Below are 8,051 nucleotides of genomic sequence, written 5' to 3' on the forward strand. Positions count from 1 at the left end.
GTGCTCTCATTCCTGCAGTTTATGTTTGATAAGCAGAAATCGCCCGCCACCATTCGAGTGTTTGCAGCGGCAATTTCAGCTGGTCATGAAGGGTTTAACGGGAAAAACCTGTTCAGTCACCCATTAGTGAAACGTTTCTTATTGGGAACGCGACGGCTTAGGCCAATGCCTAGAGCTACGCTGCCCCGATGGGATTTGGCTTTGGTTCTCGAAGCGCTATGTAAGTCGCCGTTCGAGCCATTGAATCAAATACCCCTCAAAATGCTGTCTATCAAGACGGCGCTGTTGCTCGCCTTGACTACCGCTAAGCGAGTCAGTGATTTGAGTGCACTGTCGACGAGACCCGACTGCCTTGCCATTAATGGCGATTTGAGCAGAGCGGTGTTACGTCCTAACCCGGCATTTGTGCCGAAGGTTATTAACAGTGCATATAGATCACAGACCGTGGAATTGTGGGCTTTTTATCCCCCTCCTCATGGGGAGAGGAGTGAGAAAAAGCTTCATTGTCTGTGCCCAGTACGCGCTTTGGCGTGTTACGTTGAGCGCACAGCAGCGATTAGGTCATCGCCTCAGCTGTTTGTGTGTCACGGTGCGGCTGCATTGGGTAGACCACTTTCTAAACAGCGTTTGTCTCATTGGCTTTGTGAAGGCATTGAGACGGCGTACGAGGCGGCGGGGCAACAACCGCCTCAGGGTATTAAAGCGCATTCCACTCGTGGAGTAGCAGCTTCTACTGCCCTCTTCAGAGGTACAGAGGTAGTGGATATTTGTAGAGCGGCGTCTTGGTCGTCACCGTCTCCTTTTATTCGCTTCTATCTGTTGGATATGTCTTCTAACTCTTTGGCTCGATCTGTACTCAGCGTGGCTGAGGGGAGATCTTGAGAAAGTAACAGAGAAAGAAAGCAGGATTGTGACCATGTTCATAAATCCGCTTGTATTAGAAGGAACATATTAGGGGCACGTTTTTCCAACTCTTTAGCTCGGTCGGCATTCAGCAGAGCTGAAAGGCGATTTTGAGCTAGAAAGAAGAGGACAGAGCAGGACCTGGGACAGGTTCCAATCAGGTCCGCCTTGGTTAGGAAAGCGTGTTATGTCAGGAATAGGCTTTTCAACTTTCAAGCTCGATTGCACTCAGCATAGCTGAAGGAGAATCTTGAGCTAGAGGAAAGAGAAGCAGGACGATAGACAGGTCTCTATCAGGTCCGCTTTGGATGAAAGGCTATCTGTGGCATGTCTCTTGACTCAGGGTCAGTACATAGAGACATGTATTGAACTGACAGAATGTGAGGTCATCTATCTGATTCAGATAGTATGACCTTTATATTTTGTTCCTGCCTACTAATCTATGGATTCATAGAGTGAGTAAGGCGGTCTGTTGGACACTTAATGTAGAATGACTGATGTCATTCCATTAGTGGACGATAGTGTTATCACAGAATATTGAGGCACGGCTATCTGTTGGTACAGATTAGCACGGCGTCTATTCTGATGATCTGCCCACTAGCCATTGGCATTGCCATTTGAGCTAGATGGGGCGGGTCTATAACCAATGACGCGGTATATTGTGACGCCCAAGGGGTTTTTAGTCACAGTACGGCGGGAATTGGTTGCAGCCATTGCTGGGCTTGACATTTTTCATTTTTTAATGGGAAGTGTTAGGCTCGGCAGGGAGTACATTTTGGAGCGTTTCGCTCCGCCTTAAACCACTAGGAGCATAGCTCCCCTATAGGGGCGGAGCTCCACGATATAGAACGACTAGTTACCGGAGTGTAACTCCAGTTCTATGAGTGGAGCGGAGCCCCATAGGACTTAAGGCCCTACCGATCCTCTCTAGTCTCGCTGAAGATAATATCTCGGGAGGCAGATTGATGGAACGGGGTTCCTTATATAGGGACACCTGTACTCCTATTGGCTGTAGGTGTGTGCATAAATTTGCTTCAGGCTGTTCTGCCCTAGGGCAGAGGGTAAACCACTAGGAGCATAGCTCCCCTATGGGGCTCCGCTCCACTCATAGAACTGGAGTTACACTCCGGTAACTAGTCGTAGCCTCTCACTCGCTGCCTGTGGGTGGGAAACCGGTTTAGGGCTGTCTGTCTGTCCCTCGCTCCAATTGGATAAGGCCACACCGCCCGGTGGCCAATCGTTGCCTCTTGTGGCGAGGTATAAGTACGGCTATCGAAGTGGCGAGCGGCTCATTCAGACTTTCTGTGACTTTCTCAAGCTACCAATATGAGCGGAAGAGCTAAAACCGGAGGCAAGGCCAGGGCGAAGGCAAAGACCCGTTCATCCCGTGCCGGGCTCCAGTTCCCCGTGGGCCGTGTGCACAGGCTGCTGCGCAAAGGCAACTACGCCGAGCGTGTGGCGCTGGCGCACCAGTCTACCTGGCCGACCGTGCTCGAGTACCTGACTGCTGAGATCCTGGAGTTGGCCGGCAACGCTGCCCGTGACAACAAGAAGACTCGTATCATCCCCGTCACCTGCAGCTGGCCGTCCGTAACGACGAGGAGCTGAACAAACTGCTCGGCGGTGTGACCATCGCTCAGGGTGGTGTGCTGCCCAACATCCAGGCAGTGCTACTCCCCAAGAAGACCGAGAAGGCAGTCAAAGCCAAGTAAATTCGCTACTGCGACTTCAACTTGACTACTCAACCCCCAAAGGCTCTTTTTAAGAGCCACCTCCATATTTCCATCAAAAAGGCACAATTGTTCCATGTATACACGCACCTCTACATTACCCACCATGTATGTTGTTCACTAACACGTCTAAAAGCTACGTTTACACTTTTCGTTGCCTGAAGTCTAGCTTCAATGTGTGTGTGTGTATGTATGTATATATATATATATATATATATATATATATATATATATATATATATATATACAACCATATATACAACCATATATACAACCGTCTGGCATCATCCACTTCCCTTTGGACTATAGTAGCACAGTAAAATGATTTACAAAGGAGGGGGAAAAGAAACGAGTGATAATATAGGCCGAATAGTTACAAGAATTGTGTTCAGATGAATAATTGACATTATTAGTTGTTTGTCATTAGTTGCCTTGAATGCAGTCCAGAAGAAACATTGCATGCCAACTTACTTTGAAAGTCCCATGTTGCAGTGCTGCTGAGAGACTCATGCAGAGGCCCAAACTTTACAGTGGAGCACGGAGCCCATCTTGTGGTTAAATTTGGGTACTGCACATTATGGTTATTTGTTCTTTAGGCCAGCGTTTCCCAAACGCGGTCCTGGGGTCCCCAAGGGGTGCGCGTTTTGCAAATTGTGCCGATCCGTTGTTTTTTTATCTATAATAGTCAAACTCCACCAAAACATTTGCTACCATCAGGAAGTACAAAAGGCAGGATCGGGCGCATGCGTTGCTGTATTCAGCACCGTTGTATGGACAGCGCTTGTGCTGCATCTCCACTACGACACGGGTAATAGGGAGGTCCGCGGTGCTGAAATGGACAGGGGCCTCTGCCCAGTTGCAAAGGGGTATTTCCGTTTGGGGGACTTTTGACACGCTATAGGCACAGTTGAGTACACCCCTCATCCAATAGACCCCAGCAACTTCCTTTTGGATCCACGTTTACGGTATAGGGGATGCATTTGGGACATACCTTACGTCTCTGACCTTGTCAATATCAGCATTTCGCTCTACTTACCGTGAAGTGACATCATAATAGTAGTACATTACAGTATACGTTTGCGTAAAATAGTACCATTTAAAGGGGAGTATGTCAGGGTCAATTACTGACAAATGAGAACACACACTAATCCTCAGGGGTCATTTAGGGGCAAAACGCACCACTTTGTGAAGGTTTTGTTTTGATTGAAGAGCAAGAAAAGTATTCATTGGTTCCACTTCTTTCCCTTCTAAATGCGTTTGCCTAAGGACAGGCAGTATGCACATATCTAAATGTTATTAAAAAATCAGTATTTTTTTGCCACTCAGAACACAGACATTTACCTTAAGGGGAGATACCCTCATTTTAGACTTCCCAAGCATACATTTTCATGACAGCGTTCCTAATCTGCAGTAGGCAAAGCAGTTGAAAATCGGTAGGTTAACACCAAACCGTGAGGTGATTATGAATTCAGAGCAGTCGGATTAAGTCATAGTCAAATACATTTGAACAAATGAACAACAATATCACACGGAAAGTGATGTGAGCATTGCATTGTGGAAAGCAATGACTTTACAAGAACACGTATTGCAACGCGAGGCATGTATTTCTAGATTAAACACTGATTCAGTATAATGAACAAGTACATGTATGATTTGGTGTGCTCTACTTGAACACGCGCTTAGAGTTTTGAAACCACTGCCTATATGATGAGCTGTCATTGTTTGTTTTATTACCACGTACTTATGGAAATTGCACCGGTTGAGAGATGATGGCTCTCTTGTGCCTACGGTGAAGGGTACTTCTGATCCAGCAGGTGGTGCTAAGATCCCTCCCTATATGACTTGAATGATGAGTTGATTTATTCCTTATAGCTCCTAATGATTTTAAGGCCAGTGTTGGCAAACATGACTTGTGCTCCAGCAGGTGGCCATGAAATCCCCCCCTATATGACTTGACTGACCAGGTAGTTGATGGACTCCTTATAGCTCTTAATGATCTCAAGCAGAGTGTTGGCCACATGACCTCTGGTCCAGCAGGTGGCGGTGAAAATAGTCCCTATAGGAGTTGACTCATTTCTTTGAGGTCCTAAATGAAGCATAGGGCGTCAACAGTGCATCTCGGCCTAACCCTGTTCCGGGCCCATTTCTTCACTTCGATGCTTCCGGTGTTCTTCATCTCCTCTTCAATAGTCCTTCTCCACGTCTTCCTTCCCGTCTTGCCCTGTGCGTTCCACTGAAGTGTCTGTGTTTTTATGTCGTTAGGAGTTTTGCTCACTGCGTGAACCCCCTTCCATTTCCACTTTCTGTCCCAGTTGGGTAGCTATCCATTATACTGTAGCCTACTTACTACCAATGTCACTGTAGTCAAAGGTGATTTTCGATTATTATGTATGAGTATTATTATATATTGTTATATTATTATGTTGAAGCCTATAGGGTGTGGTAACAGGACCTCTGTGATTTGTTGTTGTACTGTACATGTCAAGTATCTGCACTCTAGCCTAATTAGCCTAACCTGCTAGGGAAAAGTCACTTCCGGTCGTAGCTGTATCCCACCTAGTCAAAACCTTGTTAGTCCTTATCCTAAAAGGCACCCTCTGTTCCTCGATATACTCCACTGAGGGCCGGCAGCCAGTAAGTACAGGTAAGAGACAATTATGGCAACAATAAGTTGTCCTATGAAAGCTAGTCACATCTGAGATGTGAAACTGCACTGAATGATAAAGTGGCAGTCTGTGCTCTTGGGCCCTTATGGCATCAGTGCACCCCCCCCTCCAATTTGTCCCTTTTGAAATGAACAGTTGAGATGGGCCCTCTTTCTGTGGCCGTTCTTTGACGACACATCTGAGGTTCTATATCGTGGAGCTCCGCCCCATAGGGGAGCTATGCTCCTAGTGGTTTACCCTCTGCCCTAGGGCAGAACAGCCTGAAAACAAATTATGCACACACCTACAGCCAATAGGAGTACAGGTGTCCCTATATAAGGAACCCCGTTCCATCAATCTGTCTCCCATTATCTTCAGCGACTGGACTAGAGAAGAAGCCTTACGAAGACTCAGGAAGATTTTCGTCGTTGATATCCAGCCATCAACGTCTTCCTACAATGAGCACACCAAGCTTACCCATAGGGTAAGTATTTAACAAAAGCTCTTTTCAGAGCTCAATGTCGCTTGTTCCCCTTGTGGCTGTCACCCCCCCGAATTATGTTTCGTGGGTTGAGGGACACAGCATGCCAGGGACGGCCTCATTAATCCCCCACTATGCGCCAGCTGCGCCTCCTTTTTTTGAAGGGAGTGGAAGCAGCGTTGGGCATTTCCCAGGAGGATATTCCTCTTGAGGATGTGCTATCAATGTTAGTCTCAGCGCTGAGGCATCATCTGAAGGCGCTGACTCAGGAGATGACAGGGCTATTGGGGAAGAAATGAATATTCTATTGGAACAATTCATTACACTGACCCAGATGTTTAACACCCCCTTTTCCTTCAGGAAATTGTGAGGTCATTACATCCCTGGATGATGACGCCACAGCCTCTCTGTGCTCTGAATTTTCAGATCTCATTGAGTGGGCTGCTAAACAGTGGGAGATTAAGCTGCCCCTATTCCCTCCAACCCGGAAGTGGATATGATGAAGAGCGGCCGTTACTCTCGCTACAACTTGGCGTCAGACGGCGTTCTCCAGCAGCAAGGAGCGGGCCTCGCCCCCTGCAGCGCCAGAGGTGCCGGCGAGAGAGGTGATTACAGCGTCATCCTGGCATCACCCGACGGGCGGCCCAGAAGAGACGCCGTTTATGACAGGCGAGGGGGAGAGAACGGAAGACGGCACAGCGCCCGCTGTGACCGAGCCCACTGTCCCCCCCCACTCTACCGTCGAGTGTATGGAGGAGGAGAATGTTTTTTTGTTGATGTGTGTAATAAAGTTGGCTCTACTTGACACTGTCAAAAGAGCCCCTTTTCCATAATACATCCGAGAGCGTTCGACCTTCCTCATCTCGCTCTCTCTCTTACCACTATGAGTGCAGCTCAGCCCACCATGAGTGCGTTGCTGAATGCACACATAAGGCAGGTATATAAAGGGTATTAAGTGTACTTTATAAAGACCTCACTTTACAGACTCCTAGGAGTGCCGTAGTGAGTGTCTCACATAGCAGGCTGCAGTCTCAGCCAGATAATGGCATGATGACGCGACCGCTATCCGGAGACGGCGCTCTGTCTCAGGCTAACGCCTCAGTCAGTGCAGTTCAGACCCGTGCTGCGTTCACGGAGGGCCTGATTACTACGGTTACGGGCGTAACCACGTATCGGCGCCTCCGTTTATCTCAGAACGCGCTGATAATAACCACGTTGGGGGTGGCGCACTATCACAGACTAAGGTCTCTGTTAGTACGACCCAGACCCATGCTGCGTTCAAGAAGGGCCCGATTACCACGGTGACGAAGTTTCCTAGTGTATCGGCGCCCCCACTTCTTTCTGAACGCGCTAATATTCACCACACTGAGCGTAGTTCAGCCCACCAGAGGTGCAGAGCTGAACGCACACAGGAGGTGAAGGGAGGAAAGATACCAAGACTGTTTTTCCCCCCTGTTTTTCCCCCCTACTCCACTGTTCAGGGTGTAGAGGGCTGTGTTGTTACATTGTGTAATAAAGAGATTGTTCTCATTGACATTGTCAAAAGAAGGACAATTATTCCATAAGGTTCGGAACACTTCACGTTCTATGTTTTCTCCCTCACCATCTTGAGCGCAGCCCAACCCACTTAGAGTGTGTAGCTGAGCGTGCTCAGGAGAGGAAAGGGGTTAAGGTAGCAAGGCGCAGCCTTAGCTCACCTAGTGAAGATCTCTTACTACAGACTCCTAGGAGCTCTGTAGCAAAGATTTCACGTAGTAGGCAAGTGCCTCTGTCCCAATGTGACATGAAGCGCAGCCGCTAGCCGGGAGTGACGTCTTACTGCAGGCTAATGCCTCAGTTAGTACAGATCAGACCCGTGCAACGTTCACGGAGAGCGGGAATACCAGGGCCACTAAGGTAGCCAAGGTATGGACGCCTCCGGTATATTCTGAACGTACCAATGCCCATGGCTCTGAGCGCAGCTCACCACACATTGAGTGTGTCAGTGAACAGCCGCATAAGACCAGTGGAGAGGCATTGTGGCACCACCGGTGGTGTCAGTCAGAGATCACATCTTTCAGCCGAGTTCTGTAAAAGATAAGTCTCATGACAAGCGGCAGCCTCAGTCAGACAATGACATGATGACGCAATCGCTTTCTGGGAAGAGCGCTCTGTCTCAGGCCAGTACCTCAGACAGTGCAGTTCAGACCCGTGCTGCGTTCACGGAGGGCAAGATTACTGCAGTTACGGTCGTAACCATCGTATCAAAGCCCCCGATTCTCTCAGAACGCGCTGATAATAACCAGATACCTC

At 48.3% G+C, this 8,051-nt stretch overlaps 1 pseudogene; it reads left to right on the plus strand.

The window, feature by feature from the left end:
• The first annotated feature begins 2,229 nt into the window (after window positions 1-2,229).
• LOC123484207 overlaps window positions 2,230-8,051 on the plus strand; it is an 11,603-nt pseudogene continuing 5,781 nt past the window's right edge.

This window comes from Coregonus clupeaformis, unplaced genomic scaffold, assembly GCF_020615455.1.
Source record: "Coregonus clupeaformis isolate EN_2021a unplaced genomic scaffold, ASM2061545v1 scaf0230, whole genome shotgun sequence".
In the NCBI taxonomy this organism is placed as follows: Eukaryota; Metazoa; Chordata; class Actinopteri; order Salmoniformes; family Salmonidae; genus Coregonus; species Coregonus clupeaformis.